We start from the raw sequence: 15,948 nt of genomic DNA on the forward strand, positions 1-15,948 counted from the left end.
ACAACCTTTTCCAGGTCACCTGTGGATTTCTAAAATGTGATAGTTGGTGATACAGTGTTCCTTGAGGACCAAGTTTGGACCAACAATAAAGATAATCAGCAATGATCTGTGCATTCAATTCCTGCTGCTCCTGGATGTATGAACCCCTCTCTGACTTGTGGCCCATCCGGCTGCAAAGCCTTCTGGCCCTTTGTGCTGCTCCGAGTAGTCTCCCCCAGGGTAGGCCATTAGCTGGTTCAGAGTCAGTGTGGCAGCAGATGGCTTCTCAAATCCAAAATGCAGCATGGCTATGAAGTCAATCACATGGAGATGTTTGGCATGGCCAAAGAGATACGTACAACTTACCGTATGGTTGAATGTACCCATTTAGTTCCATGCATGTGACACAGGAGGAATTACGGCCGCATTATGTTGAACTCTGCTTTTAAATTTTTTCATACAGTATGAAATGTAATTCTGTCTAATGAGCAAGCAGAAGTGGAACTCGAAGATTATGGGGGAGATATATCAACCTTCGGAGAGATAAAGTGAAGAGAGATGAAGTATCAACCAATGAGCTTCGAGCTATAATCTTACGGGCAGTAGGCCTGATACAGAGTTGGACCCAATGTCAATGCAGGGGAGCATTTTTTTTGCCACTGCGTATTCATCTACTGTAAGTCACATTGCGCGTATGCTGCAATGGTCTTGCAATGGGCGTCACAGTGAATGCGCAAAGTCAAATTACAGCCAAGGACCATTTGTGAGCAGTATCAGGGGAGAAACTGTGTGGGGAGAAACTGTGTTTGAGTAGCTACTCAAACGCATGTGTGGCACCAATGTTTGGGGGCATGTCACAGCTTATGACTGTGATCCTGTATGCAGTTAAAATGGCTCTGGTGTCTTACTTCTGATGGCATGGTATACGACTATAAGGTTACGTAGATGGTCAATGATCGACTGACGTGCGTCCGATGGTCGCAACTTTTTACATGAAAGGCAGATCACAGCTGCAACGGCATTTCAGATCAGTCCCAAAATTACATATAAAAGGGGTTTGAAAAATGAAGTAGCAAATATTTATTTATAAAGACAGAATATAAAGTAACGTCAGAAGTTGTGTTAACTTAAGTGCTGGGAATTGTTAGCAGCCATGTAATCAGTAGGAAGACTCATACAGTATCTTGTTTAAAAATAAATTTGGTGAATTTATTAACACAATTATATATATATTTTAAATGGAAATGCGGTATGTGGTCAGTTTATAACTACTAGACTATATTTCAATAGTTTTCTAACTTTCCTTAGAACATATGAAAATGTTATTCAGAACAAAACAAAAAATAAATCAGTGCATATTTGCATTTAGTGATAAAAGAAAGCTGCCATAATCCTTGTTCTACTAAATGAAAGTGAAAGGGATACAGGTATTTGCATCTTCTTTACTGGGTTGCTTTTGTATTTGCATATTTAATCAAATTCAGGACCCAACGAGCAGAATACACTTTTCCACTTAAGCCATTCATTTGGCCAACCCAATATTTTTGTGGTGTCCAAATTCAATGTATGGTATGTTTAGCTGTAAGCTGAAAAAGTCAGGTTGGAGCACATTAATCTGGATGTGCCCGTATTTCTCCTAATGTAATGTAGGTCTGTCCTTTGATAAGAAATAAATAATTCATAATTGTAAGGGGATTTTGAAAGTGTCCTTAGTTCAAATGTCATACCATGTCTGCAGAGGTTAAAGTGAGCCGGAACAGGGCAGAACTGCATTCCGTCAGTTCCATTTGGAGCCGGAATGCAGAGATTTTGTTACCAGTGGGTGCCAGCTTTTTCCTCTCAGTGGCCGCCGGACACCGATGCTCACTCCTGAGCTCCAGCTTCCGGCTCAGGCAGTGTGCGCATGTGGCGCTATGGGAAAGACGTCATGAGGTCTCTCCCATAGATCCGAAGAGTGAGTAGCCAGACGGAGGGCAGCAGCTTTCTGGATGCAGGAGCGGGGCTGGTGAGTATTGTGTTTTCTTCTTTTTCTGTGTATGTGTGTAAGCGGCGCTACTAGGATGCACTTCTACTGGGGGCACAATGGCTAGGGGCACAATTGCTGGGGGCACATCTGCTGGGGGCACAACTGCTGGGGTCACAACTACTGGGGTCACATCTACTGAGGTCACATCTGCTGGTGGCACATCTGCTGCTGGCACATCTACTGAGGGAATAACTTCTGAATGGGGGCATATCTACTGGGGCACATCTGATGGGGACACATCTACTGGGTGCACATCTGCTGGGGGCACATCTACTGGGGGCACAACTACTGGGGGCATAACTTCTGACTGGGGGCACATCTACTGGGGGCACAACTGCTGGGGGCACATCTACTGGGGCATGACTACTGGGGCACAACTACAGGGGGCATAACGTCTGACTGGGGGCATATCTACTGCGGGCACAACTACTGGGGACACATCTACCACGAGCACATCTGCTGGGGGCACATCTACTGGGGCATAACTTCTGACTGGGGGCATAACTACTGGAGGCACAACTTCTGAGGGAATGTCTACTGGGAGAACGACTACTGGGGCACAACTACAGGGGGCATAACGTCTTACTGGGGGCATATCTACTGGGGGCATATGTACTGGGAGCATAACTACAGGGGAACATAACTACTCGGGGCATAGCTACTGACTGGGGGCATAACTACTGGGGGCGTAACTACGGAAGCATTACTACTGGGGGCAACACTACACAGGGGCATTGCCTCTGGGGGCATTACTACTGGGGGCACTATGAATGAGGGCATTGCATAGGGGGGCACTTTATAAGGGGCATCACTCCTGGGGACATAAGGGACACTACTACTGGGGGCATTGTATAAGGGGCACTATTGCTGTGGGAATTATGTGTATTTGGGGTGCAACTACTGTGGGCTTTGTGTATAAGGGGCATTCATGTGTGTCATAACAAGAATAAGGGACACTACGATGTGGTGTAATGTTAATTAGATTGTGCCACTGTGCGGCATAATTTGAATTCGGGATACTTTTGGGTGACCATGCCCCCTTTTTGAGATCACGTCCCTTTTTGCAGCACGCACAATTCCTTTATTTCAAGGGTGTGGGGGAGGGGGGGGGGGGAGTTCCACCACCACTCTAGGACACTTTAAGCACTGCATAGCTGTGTGTCTTTTTTCTTTCAATGAAATTAATTACATACATGAAATATGACTAGGATTAACTCTCCAAAGGGTAATCTACTAGTCATAGCCCATATTTAACTACTGTGGCTGTGGATTAGCATTTTTATTGGAATCTAAAATAAACTGTGACTTAGTGTATTTTAAGGCCAGTACTATATTGTAGCACATGTACTGTACCTCCCAAACTTACCTCTGAGTGGCCTGCACCTCTGTCTATATGCCCACAACACATCCTCGGGATATTTAACCCAACGTATGAATGCCAAGTGAATTGCCCCTAGTTGCTTAAACTTGCCTACTTTTCTGCTCTCTCCTTCAGGAAAACCCCAGAGGAGAGATGCCGCTCACTGGAGATAGTGGGTGGTCCCAGGACTGCACATCATTAGGTCCCACCCCCTGTGGGGAATGCTGCTATTTGTGTGTAGCTCAAGGAGCAGGGTTAATATGATATGATGTGATTGGTATAGAAATATTAGTCCCGCCTCCTCATGAATGACCCGTGAATCACAGAATTATCCTACCATTAGTGGCCACTTCGTTAGTAAGTGAGCAGGTTGTAGTGGGATCAGTATGAAATACCTCCAATCAAAATCCTGACGGTCAAAATCCCGACAGTAATTGACCAACGGTCAAAATCCCGACAAAGTCAAAATCCCGACATGGACAAAATACAGACATTTAAAATACAGACAAGGTCAAAATAACGACATTTAAAATGTCGACAGGTCAAAAAGCCAACGCAAGGTTTTTTTGTTTTTTGGTGTGTATGTCAATATAGGTCGACATGGACACCATATAAGTGTACCGCGTACCCTCGCATGGCTCGCTGCGCTCGCTATGCTTCGGGCACGGTGCCTCACTGCACTCGGCACACTATTATATTCCCCCTCCAGGTCCACTGGGATGGCTCGCGCTTAGGGCAAGGTTACCACTCCCAATTGTAGTCCACGTGGATCGTAAAGTATGAAAATGTTCAAAAAATTAAAATGTGAAAGATGCATGTCGACCTTTTTCCTTGTCGACCTAGTACATGTCAACCTAGTGACCATGTCGATCTAATGCATATCGACCAATAGTTGTCGACCTAATGATTGTCGACCTAAGTGTTGTCGACCTTGTGACCGTATCCCCCTGCAGCCTAACCCTAACCCTCCCCTCTGTGGCAGGAGAGGTACTTTGCCACCTGTAAGCTACACACAGGGTCCTGGGGGTAGGTGGGAAGTGTGGATGGACCAGGTTCCCATCCATTTGACCCAGACCATGTCTTATAGGCTTCTTAGCCCAAGAAGCTGCTTCATCAGCCAGCACCTGGGTGCTGGGTTTAAAGCAGAGTCTCTCCCATGAGTCAGAGCTTCTGAAGGCAGTTAGTGTCCAGGTGATAGGCCTGCTAGGGACAGTGGGATCCGTAGGGCTGGGCCACTAGTGTCAGGATGCCAGGACCTGAAGGTCTCCTTATTAAGTAAGAGGGAGTGATGCAGGGCCTAATCTCTCTGGTTGTTTAGACTAAAGACAGTGATCTTTGTTTTATGTATATCTTTGTTTTTGAGCTACCTTAATAAAAGGTATTTGTTGTTTCTGCACAAGCCTGGAGTCGGTCACTGGTGGAATTTTTGTAGCAGAGCACGTTCTAGCAAGTCTCTTGTTACACCTCATGTAGCCTAACCCAGAGTACTCGTGCTCAGGATTCCGGATGTCAGGATTCCGAGGTCGGGATTCTGACAGGTGTCGGATTTCCAGTGCCGGTCTTCATAGGACAATATTCATATACAGCATAATAGTAAGAATCACTGTGAGATGCAGTCATGCTAAACTAAATGCAGTATGCTGTTGACAAATAGGATTATATGTAAATGGAGCCTTTAGTATCTGTAGGTATAAGGATGCTGGCCTGCATTTAGCATGTAATGCCTCAATTCATCCACCTTCAACATTAGAGAGAGTGAAACTTGCCGCAGCTGCATTTGTTGCTATTGAATGCACTAAGGGGGTAATTCCAAGTTGATCGCAGCAGGAATTCTGTTAGCAATTGGGCAAAACCATGTGCACTGCAGGGGGGCAGATATAACATGTGCAGAGAGAGATAGATTTGAGTGTGGTGAGTTCAATCTGCAATCTACATTGCAGTGTAAAAATAAAGCAGCCAGTATTTTCCCTGCACAGAAACAAAATAACCCACCCAAATTAGTGATGAGCGGGTTCGGTTCCTTGGAAACCGAACCCCCCCCCCGAACTTCACCCATTTTACACGGGTCCGAGGCATACTCGGATTCTCCCGTATGGCTCGGTTAACCCGAGCGCGCCCGAACGTCATCATCCCGCTGTCGGATTCTTGCGAGATTCGGATTCTATATAAGGAGCCGCGCGTTGCCGCCATTTTCACTCGTGCATTGGAAATGTTAGGGAGAGGACGTGGCTGGCGTCCTCTCCATTTATTAATGTTGCTGCTAATATTTGTGCTTATTGCTTAATTGTGGGGACTGGGGAGCAGCTGTATTATATAGGAGGAGTACAGTGCAGAGTTTTGCTGATCAGTGACCACCAGTTTTATCCGTTCTCTGCCTGAAAAACGCTCCATATCTGTGCTCAGTGTGCTGCATATATCTGTGCTCACACTGCTTTATTGTGGGGACTGGGGACCAGCAGTATTATATAGGAGGAGTACAGTGCAGAGTTTTGCTGACCAGTGACCACCAGTATTATACGTTGTCTGCCTGAAAAACGCTCCATATCTGTGCTCAGTGTGCTGCATATATCTGTGCTCACAATGCTTTATTGTGGGGACTGGGGACCAGCAGTATTATATCGGAGGAGTACAGTGCAGTGTTTTGCTGACAGTGACCACCAGTATATATAGCAGTACGGTACGGAAGGCCACTGCTCTACCTACCTCTGTGTCGTCAAGTATACTATCCATCTACATTCTATACCTGTGGTGCATTTTAGTTTTGCAGTTTGCTGACAGTGACCACCAGTATATATAGCAGTACGGTACGGAAGGCCACTGCTCTACCTACCTTTGTGTCGTCAAGTATACTATCCATCTAGATTCTATACCTGTGGTGCATTTTAGTTTTGCAGTTTGCTGACAGTGACCACCAGTATATATAGCAGTACGGTACGGAAGGCCACTGCTCTACCTACCTCTGTGTCGTCAAGTATACTATCCATCTAGATTCTATACCTGTGGTGCATTTTAGTTTTGCAGTTTGCTGACAGTGACCATCAGTATATATAGCAGTACGGTACGGAAAGCCACTGCTCTACCTACCTCTGTGTCGTCAAGTATACTATCCATCCATACCTGTGGTGCATTTCAGTTGTGCGCAGTATATATAGTAGTAGGCCATTGCTATTGATACTGGCATATAATTCCACACATTAAAAAATGGAGAACAAAAATGTGGAGGTTAAAATAGGGAAAGATCAAGATCCACTTCCACCATGTGCTGAAGCTGCTGCCACTAGTCATGGCCGAGACGATGAAATGCCATCAACGTCGTCTGCCAAGGCCGATGCCCAATGTCATAGTAGAGAGCATGTAAAATCCTGATAGTCAAATTGAAGATGTCACTGTTGAAGTACACCAGGATGAGGATATGGGTGTTGCTGGCGCTGGGGAGGAAATTGACAAGGAGGATTCTGATGGTGAGGTGGGTTGTTTAAGTCAGGCACCCGGGGAGACACCTGTTGTCCGTGGGACGAATATGGTCATTGACATGCCTGGTCAAAATACAAAAAAATCACCTCTTCGGTGTGGAATTATTTCAACACAAATGCGGACAACAGGTGTCAAGCCGTGTGTTGCCTTTGTCAAGCTGTAATAAGTAGGGGTAAGGACGTTAACCACCTAGGAACATCCTCCCTTATACGTCACCTGGACTGCATTCATCAGAAGTCAATGACAAGTTCAAAAACTTTGGATGACAGCGGAAGCAGTCCACTGACCACTAAATCCCTTACTTTTGTAACCAAGCTCCTGCAAACCACACCACCAACTCCCTCAGTGTCAATTTCCACCTTACACAGGAAAGCCAATAGTCCTTCAGGCCATGTCACTGGCAAGTCTGATGAATTCTCTCCTGCCTGGGATTCCTCTGATGCATCCTCCTTCACATTCTCCCACAACTGGGGGTGCAAGGAAAAGGCTAAAAATTCCGAGCCCACCCGCTGGCGGTGATGCAGAGCAGTCTGGAGCGAGTGCAGACATCTGGTCCGGACTGAAGGACCTGCCAACGATTACTGACATGTCATCTACTGTCACTGCATATGATTCTGTCACCATTGAAAGAATGGTGGAGGCAGTCCGTACGTATACTGGCAGGAAAAAGAGGCAATTTGGAGGCCCTTGCACAAACTGGCTTTATTCTACCTAAGTTGCCCTCCCTCCAGTGTGTACTCCGAAAAATGTTTAGTGCAGTCACTCACCTTGTCACCTTGTCAGCAATCGGTGTACGAGGTTACTTCCAGAAAATGTGGAGAAGATGATGTTCATCAAAATGAATTATAATCAATTCCTCCGTGGAGACATTCACCAGCAATTGCCTCCAGAAAGTACACAGGGATCTGAGATGGTGAATTCCAGTGGGGACGAATTAATAATCTGTGAGGAGGGGGATGTACACAGTGAAAGGTGTGAGGAATCGGAGGATGATGATGAGGTGGACATCTTGCCTCTGTAGAGCCAGTTTGTGCAAGGAGAGATTGATTGCTTCTTTTTTGGTGGGGGCCCAAACAAACCAGTCATTTCAGTCACAGTCGTGTGGCAGACCCTATCGCTGAAATGATGGGTTCGTTAAAGTGTGCATGTCCTGTTTATTCCATCTTGCACCTCTTTTTTCTTTCATTTTTCTTTGCATCATGTGCTGTTTGGGGACTATTTTTTTAAGTGCCATCCTGTCTGACACTGCAGTGCCACTCCTAAATGGGCCAGGTGTTTGTGTCGGCCACTTGTGTCGCTTAGCTTAGTCACACAGCGACCTTGGTGCGCCTCTTTTTTATTTGCATCATGTGCTGTTTGGGGACAATTTTTTTGAAGTGCCATCCTGTCTGACACTGCAGTGCCACTCCTAGATGGGCCAGGTGTTTGTGTCGGCCACTTGTGTCACTTAGCTTAGTCACACAGCGACCTTGGTGCGCCTCTTTTATTCTTTGCATCATGTGCTGTTTGGGGACAATTTTTTTGAAGTGCCATCCTGTCTGACACTGCAGTGCCACTCCTAGATGGGCCAGGTGTTTGTGTCGGCCACTTGTGTCGCTTAGCTAAGCCATCCAGCGACCTTGGTGCAAATTTTAGGATTAAAAATAATATTGTGAGGTGTGAGGTGTTCAGAATAGACTGAAAATGAGTGTAAATTATGGTTATTGAGGTTAATAATACTATGGGATCAAAATGACCCCCAAATTCTATTATTTAAGCTGTTTTTGAGGTTTTTTTGTAAAAAAACACCCGAATACAAAACACACCCGAATCCGACAAAAACATTTCAGTGAGGTTTTGGCAAAACGCATCCGAATTCAAAACACGGCCGCGGAACCGAATCCAAAACCAAAACACAAAACCCGAAAAATTTCCGGTGCACATCTCTAACCCAAATCTAACTCTCTCTGCAAATGTTATATCTGCCCCCCCCCCTGCAGTGCACATGGTTTTGCCCAACTGCTAAAAAATGTCCTGCTGCGATCAACTTGGAATTACCCCCTAAGCTATGTTTTTTCGCCTAAATATTGTCCCATGCATGGATAAAGGTGTATAGTGTCATATATAAAATATTAAAGGCATTTGTCCTGTTATCCACATATTTTGCACTTTATAAATGACCCTTTGCATGCAGTGGGATCACCTTTGCATAACAAAATATAATACAATTGTGCATATCCTCTAATTTAAATGCTTGATTGAATTTGTTTAATTATATTCAGTATAGCAAAATAAAGAAAATGTTACTCATATGAAAGGCTATCACTACCCCTATATAAAATGGTGAATAGTAAAGTGATAAATGTGTATTAGAAAAATCAAGCTGCCACAAGGCAGATCATATCCTGTTTAAGGTGGCATCACTGTCCCATGGGAGCCTCTCCTAATTATGACTCCACAGAATTATTCACCCAGGAGCCTTTGTCCTTCCCCACAGCTGCTGCTGCCTTTCTGCATGTAAATGGAGCTAATACTCACAGCCTTCATTATTTTTTAACATATGTCTGCCCTGTTTTTGGCAATTCGGTGTGAAAGGATATCAGAAGCAAATTTATTCAGGGTCTATAAATACATTATTGGACAAAGACTGTCACCTCAGTTCACAAATCTTTCTCCTCATTATGATAATCAGAAGGCATACATATTTATATGGCAATGTGTAAATACAGGCCTTCTGTCTCCTATGCTGGTCTCATAACCATTAATAGAATTATCAATATAATATGTCCTTTATACCGCTTCTTATACTGCAGTGTAAGCTGATTCTATATTTAGTTGTGTTCAAGCAATTCCAAGCTAAGGATTTATTGTTGTATGTGATCACCTGTGTATTCTTGAGGCAATCAAAATTGATTATTGCGAGAAGATATAAAACAGTTATGTAATGTATCAATTAAATATTGTGGTAAATGAAAATGCAATTTGTTATACTGTAGGCTAAACATAATAATAAATTATGTGACGCACAGTAGTCAAGGCCGTCTTAACAGCATGGTAGGGCCTGGGCAAAGCAATGCACTACCATTACCCACCCAGAGTAGGAGAATATGGTCTGTAGTGGGAAAATCCAGCCATTCAGTTCCGACTCCCATCCAAACAACAGGATTTTATGGCCCTGTTAGTGTAATATGTCTTTCGCTGACCAGAACCTCCAGCAGTCCCAATTGACAGCTGATTGAACATATTAGGCTACAGATATAATGTATATACAGTATAACTATTTGCTGCCAACTTGGTCTAAAACCAAATTAAACTTGATGCATGTACTGTATCAGCAGATTAATATGTCACAATTTTACTTTACTTGTTAATTCTGGTCATAGAAAAAGACACAAAGGGTCATTTTCCTAAATAATATCAGGCAATCAAAAGTGATTATCATGGGAAGATATAAAACAGTGTAATGTATCAAATATTGTGGTAAATCAAAATGCAGTTTGTCATAGACTAAACCAGCGGTTCTTAAACTGTGGGTCCTGACCTCAATGTGGGTTGAGACCATCTCAGAATGTGGTTGCAAATCCATGTTGCTGAACATCAGGTAATGACTTCTAAGATCTCTCAGTCAATAATCCAAGGAGTCTGAAAAATCATTTGAATTGTCTGTTACTTCAGACTCCTTGCATCTCTGGCTTAGAGATCTGAGGAGTCATCAGGCAGCTCCACCCCCACCCCAGTGCTCTGGATCACCTGTCCCACCCAGCAGCCGCTGCTGCCACCAGCAGGCTGCACTCCTGGCTCCCTCATCTATAGTACATGCAGATATCGATATGGAGCACACGGCTTGCAGCAAGGGTTCACCTGGGTCTTGGGTTTTCTGATTCATAAGAAACTTGCAGGGGGTGGCAGAGGGTGTGGCCTGACTGCCATTTTGAGAGGACGTGTGTGAGTGGAGCTCCGCAATTATCTGCACCTGGAATCCCTCTCGCCCGCCAAACGCTGCTCCTAACATGTCCTACAACCTCCCTGTATCCACTGCTCAGAGCTGGGAATGGTTCGCAGGGCCCACGAAATCAGGGAGCTGCCTTGGATGCTCCCACGGATTGCGGCCTCCACACTGCCTGGGAGCCGAGGACTAAATTTTTCTACTCACCCGGGCCTTACTTCCGGAGTCGGGAATTTTACCTAGCGGCGCCACTCGGAGTCCCCTGAGTGTTGGAGCTGCCTCCATGTCACTGACCTGGGTTGGGGATGTTGTGGACTCGGGGGTTCTTCCGATGGTCGGAAAAAGGAACCACGGGTGGGTCGGAGCAGGGATGGTCGGATATAGGATTTCCTCATACAAGACTCTGATAGTTAGGCTTGGTGAAAGAATACTGAGGAACTTTATTAAGGGAAGGGAGCAATACAGCGGCACATGAAAGGAAGTGAACTTGTGGGCAATGTCAAAAAGTTACTGGAGAATTCGTGAGCAATGTTCAACTGATGAATGAAGAATTTGTGAGCGATGTTTAGAGACACTGATGAATGAAGAACTTGTGAGCGATGGTAGATGACACTGAAGAATTTGTGAGCGATGTTTAAAGACACTGATGAATGAAGAACTTGTGAGCGATGATGAAAGACAGTGAAGAATTTGTGAGCGATGTTTAAAAGACACAGATGAATGAAGAACTTGTGAGCGATGGTGAAAGACACTGAAGAATTTGTGAGCGATGTTTAAACACACTAATGAATGAAGAACTTGTGAGCGATAATGAAAGACACTGAAGAATTTGTGAGCGATGTTTAAAGACAGTGATGAATGAAGAACTTGTGAGCGATGATGAAAGACACTGAAGAATTTGTGAGCAATGTTAAAAGGCACTGATGAATGAAGAACTTGTGAGCGATGATGAAAGACACTGAAGAATTTGTGAGCGATGTTAAAAGGCACTGATGAATGAAGAACTTGTGAGCGATGGTGAATGACACTGAAGAATTGGTGAGCAATGTTTAAGGACACTGATGAATGAGGAACTTGTGAGCGATGGTGAATGACACTGAACGCTGGAAACACTAAAGTTGGTTCGGCCCGCAGGCCTTGCTGAATCCAGGGAGCGCTGGCAACTGCACTGCAGAGGAACACACTAGTTGCTCGGATTACTGGAGACTGTGCTGCAGGAAGGCACCCAGAATGCTAGATGCACTGTAGTATAGCTGCTGGGAAACACACTGCGTACGGGAGCTCTGGCATCCACTTCAGAAAAGAGACAATACTCAGGCGCTGAGGCTCTGCCCGGCGTCCGGTTTTGAATCTCCCGCCTCTATTGGATTGGTGAAGCGGGTTCGTGACATCACCTGCTCCCCGCCCACATGACTCCGGCTGTCATGGCGGCGCCCACGCTCCGGGGAACCGCCGGGAGCCGCGCCAGCCAGACGCCGGGACCCGAGGACCGCCGGAGATGAGGACCGCCAAACGGACCAGCAGCCACGCAGGGGTAAGCGCGGCGGCCGCTGCCCCTGGCGTGTGACACTCCAGGGGTACCCCTGGTGTCCCGCAGAGGCTGTGGGCCACAGGAATCACAACACCCCACAGCAGCTGAATAAGTGGGTTAGTGCCTCCCAATTGTTTGCTGTTAGACAGCCTGTATTAGCAGGCGGCTATCTTAGGTTCCTGGGCTGCCTGCTGCCTGTGGTGCTTTAGTTCTCACAGACAGTGTCCTATCCAGAATCCACAGCTGACCTCCACTACCCATATTCAGCATATCACTTTTGTGTGTTTTCTGCATTGCTATGCTTTGTTGCTAGACTCTCCCTGCAGTTTACACTCTTTATATTATCAGGCTAATCACTCTCAGTGGATACTAGAGGTGTGAGCTTTAAGAAGTGCTGCAGTCCTATTGATTAGATGCCAGGATACCTCCCAGCACTTACTACATTACTGTTATGATAATCTGATGCTTTTTTACCAGTGGAGCCTCCCTTGTCATTGCAATTGAGTACATTTTATATTGTGCCTCTGCTTTGAGATTTAAGTATGCCTCCCAAAAAATGTAAAGTTTCCAAAGCGGCTTGCAAGTGACATTCTTCAAGCCCTCGACACAACAGAAATCAGTAGGTGGAAGTGGTAAATCTCCTCAGGTGCGGCCATTACCGTCTGTTTCTGCCCCAGAATCGAGTTCTCTACGGGACTCTGCAGTTTCCGCAGATCCAGTCGATGATGGTGACCCTTTAACTCTGGGAGCTATGAAATACCTATTTACTAAATTTAAGGAAGAAATTGCGGCAGATTTCCGTGCCACACTCCATGCCTGTCAGCAATCTATTGAGGACATAGGTGACCGTACCGAGCACTTGGAGACCAAAATGGGAGAGTTTACTGGATCCCACAACGAACTAATTGACTCTCATACTACCTTGGAGACAGAAGTTGCTACTCTTAAAGATAAAATTGCGGATTTAGATGATAGATCTTGTCGGAACAATCGCAAACTATGAGGGGTCCCTGAAACTGTATCAAATAGCAGCATTCGTGATTATGCTATCACCCTGTTTAAAAAACTTCTTCCCTCTGCCTTCTCTTTTGATCTCTTAATAGACCGGATTCACTGTCTTCCTAAGGCAAGGAGTGCTCCAGAAGGAGCACCTAGGAATATTCTTATGCGAAGCCACTATTTCCATATCAAAGAAGCCTTTTTGAAAGATGCCAGACCCTCGTCTGATTCTGCAGAGATTTTGGGTGCTCTACAGTTGTTTGGTGACTTATCAGCTGCTACCTTGCTTAAACGTCGCTCGTTTCAACCACTCACCACAGCTTTTAGAAAAGCGAACATCCTGTACAGGTGGGGCGCTCCTACTCATCTTCTCGTTTCCTGTGATGGCTCCACTATTTCTATCTCGAATGTTGATGAAGGAATGAAACTACTCTCTAAGTGGAACATTTCAGGCTCATCAGCATCCTCTTCGCCAGATCAGGGACTCCAGCGGGACTGGTCCTTGATGGAGAAGTCATCATAAGTCAAGTGTATTGGTTTGAATATTAGCCTGTAATGTTCCTGTTCCTGTTTGCTATTGATTTCTGCTACCATCCAGGTTCTCAGGTATTTCTGTAGCGGTGTGGTAGATTGTATTAATACAATACTTTTTACCAAAGCCGGCACTAACCAATATGATGCCCTAGGCAAGATTTTGGCTGGTGCCCCCTTGCACAGATGCTAGTTCCGCCTCTCGCCCTGCCCCCATAGCAGTCCTCATTTTGGTGCTCCTACCCCCTATATTTTAAATAGAAACAGTGCATGTTCTTGCTGGGAAGGGGTATGGCCTCACAATAATACCCCCAGTTGAAATTACGCCACACAGTAGTGCAACTTTATTCACATTATATCATGCAATAGTGCCTCTAATTCACGATACATCACAAAGTAATACCACGTTACACCTCACAGTAGTGCTCATTATTCACATCACACCACACCATATTGCTCTTTATTCACATTAGACCACACAGTAGTGATCTTTCTATATGTTTCGCCACCAAGTACTGTAGTACACCTTATACACATAATGCCACACATTAGTAAGGCATTTCGTATGCAGTTAGAGCCGCAGTCACACACAGAATATAGGCATGCTGCATATCATTTCAATCAGCAGAAGCTGCTTGTGCCCCTAGGCATTTCAAATGCCCTAGGCATTTGCCTAGTTTGCCTATGCCTAGGACCGGCTCTGCTTTTTACCTAGTTATGTAGCTTTGTGTCACGTTGTCATACTCACTGTTTTCTTTATCTCATTGTACTGATTGGTGCTGGGAGGTGGGCCACCACCCCCTCAAGTTTTGGTTTAAGGCAGTGATGGCTAACCTTGACACTCCAGCTGTTGTTGAACTACACATCCCAGCATGCCCTGCATCAGTTTTAGCATGGCCAAATAACAAAACTGTAGCAGGACATGCTGGGATATGTAGTTCAACAACAGCTGGAGTGTCAAGGTTAGCCATCACTGGTTTAAGGTTTGCATGTTATGCTACCCTACTGTGATCCCATCCGAGGTCATTTTGGTTACTTTGCTTTTTATGTTGCTTCCTATCTTTCTTTTCATTTCTCATTCTATGCCCCCTGTGTTTTCATTCCTATCCCCCCTCTCCTGCTTTCTGCCAGGTGGGTGCATGCTACTTTTTATGTGGTATATATATGCTTATACATTGCATTATCTCTGTTTCCTTCCGTTATGGTTAACATAATTTCCGACAATGTCAAAGGGCTTAATTCCCCAAATAAACGTAAATTAGATTTTAATTACTTTCATAAAATGAGAGCCTCAATAGTAGCAGTCCAGGAAACTAATTTCCAACATTCGTCCCCTCCTAAATTGACAGTAGATACCCATACTACTGTATGGCCAATAACCCTCTGAAAAAGACTGGCATGGCGATCTTATTTGCTCATAGTTGCCCCTTGGCATTAGACTCCATGCATTCTGACCCAGAGGGACAGTTTTAGATACTAATTGGTAAATTGGATAATGTCGATGTTACTTTGGTCTTCTGCTATGCCCCTAACATGAAGCAACTTCATTTTTGTAGACATATGTGTAATACCCTTCAAAAGCACGTTAAGGGTGACCTTATGATTTTGGGTGACTTCAATATGGTCATAGACCCAACAGTTGACAAATCTAGACTGTTTGCAGCCAATCAGGGTGTGTCCCCTAACGTCTCTTCAGTTTTTTGACAACTCCTGGCAGAATATGACCTATTTGACGCTTGGAGAGCCAAACACCCGACTATTAGAGATTATTCATACTATTCACACATTTACCGATCATACTCCAGAATATATTATGTGTTATTTGATAGATGGTCAAATTGAAAATTTACTGATGGCTTGGTCCGTACACTCCCCCATATTTGTATCATGGAATATAGCTCAGAGGAAGGTTACCCCGGGTACTTGGAGATTGGGAAAATATATTTTGATTAAGCCATCTGCCGCTCAGGCTATTTAATAATCATTATTGCAATATTTGGACACTAATCGTCCTGAGGATACATCTATATTCACTCATTGTTGTTCGCTCAAGGCAGTAGTCAGGGGTACGGTCATTCAGACGGTGGGCAGACTTAAGAGGGAGTACAGAAAGGAGTTCAAAC

The sequence above is a fragment of the Pseudophryne corroboree genome, chromosome 4 (assembly GCF_028390025.1).
Source record: "Pseudophryne corroboree isolate aPseCor3 chromosome 4, aPseCor3.hap2, whole genome shotgun sequence".
NCBI lineage: Eukaryota > Metazoa > Chordata > Amphibia > Anura > Myobatrachidae > Pseudophryne > Pseudophryne corroboree.